Below are 1,157 nucleotides of genomic sequence, written 5' to 3' on the forward strand. Positions count from 1 at the left end.
CCCCACCACACGTGCGGCCGAGGTGGCCTTCCCGCAGCTGCCGCTTTCGGCCCTTAAGTGGCGGGGAAGGGGCGGCGGCGGGGGACGTGCTCCCGGACCCTTGCCCCAGGCTCTGGATCTCTTGTTCTCGGGCTTCTCTTCAGCGTTGGGCTGCCCGTGCCAGGGGCCTCCCAGACTGCGGGACGCCGCGCAGCCCCCTCCCCCATTCCGCAAGGCCGAAAATAGGCCCCGGCGCTGCGGGGAGGGCCTTGAACTCCGTGGGCCCGGTTTAAATGGTTTGGACTCTGCTATCAAGCCTTTGAGTTGTTAGTGGCGGGGAGAAACCCCAGATCTTAAAAATTGTGAAGAAAGTGAAGGCACTCAGTTTACATTTGTAAGGTAGACTGTTCCTTTCTTTCTTACACTTTTTTAACGTTTCCCGAGAATTCTTGTTAAAACTAAGGAGGCTTTTGGAGACCTTCGTTGGGAAGAAAACGCCAGACTCGTATATAAGTTTTCTGGTTGGTTTCAGGCGTTATTTGGCACACAGCTCTTCTGAAGCTTGGTTTCCACTCGCCTTCAGTTAGGACGAATCTGGATCAAAATTTCAGAATGTTTTGTTGCCTTTCATCCTAAGTGCGTGGGCTTAGGGCTCTTCTAAAGCTACTATTTTAGCTCTCTGGGTTCTTTGTGTCCACTCAGCCGCGCTGGAGCGCCCCGGTGCTGAGCTGGCTGTGCTTCCTGAGGTCCATTTTCTTGGACAACCCTTGTGTCCCCTTTTGGTACCGTTTCCTTTTTTGCATATTTTAATGTTGAATTTAAGGATATCTTTCTACTTCCTTGTTAGCTTGGCACTCTGATAGTTTCCCAACAGAAAAGGGTCTTTTTGTCTTCCTTTGTACCTTTTATTTTCTGCTTTTACCTTGGGTAACTTTTACATATCCGCTGTCTATGGCCCCCACTTTAAGAGTTTTATAAAATCGTTTGGTTTGGTGATTTGTGTGTGGTGTCGATCTTCCTACTTTCCGTGTCTTAGCACCCCCTTAGATGCTGTGGGGTCGTCGTCTTTTTTTGTGAGGTAGGGGTGGCTCATTCCCTAGAAGTTCTCCGAAACATTGTGACCTAATATCCTTTGCTTAGCACCTACTGGTTTTCCTTCTTTTTTTTTTTTTTTTTTT

The 1,157-nt window shown here is 49.0% G+C and overlaps 1 protein-coding gene across 1 annotated transcript in view; it reads left to right on the top strand.

Moving 5' to 3' along the window:
- The first annotated feature begins 297 nt into the window (after nucleotides 1-297).
- SRRM2 (serine/arginine repetitive matrix 2) overlaps nucleotides 298-1,157 on the top strand; it is a 13,584-nt gene continuing 12,724 nt past the window's right edge. The window contains exon 1 of the mRNA XM_011982634.1: nucleotides 298-500. The gene's annotated coding sequence lies outside the window, so the exon portion shown is untranslated. The remainder of the gene's footprint in view (nucleotides 501-1,157) is intronic.

This window comes from Mandrillus leucophaeus, unplaced genomic scaffold (genome assembly GCF_000951045.1).
Source record: "Mandrillus leucophaeus isolate KB7577 unplaced genomic scaffold, Mleu.le_1.0 Scaffold240, whole genome shotgun sequence".
In the NCBI taxonomy this organism is placed as follows: Eukaryota; Metazoa; Chordata; class Mammalia; order Primates; family Cercopithecidae; genus Mandrillus; species Mandrillus leucophaeus.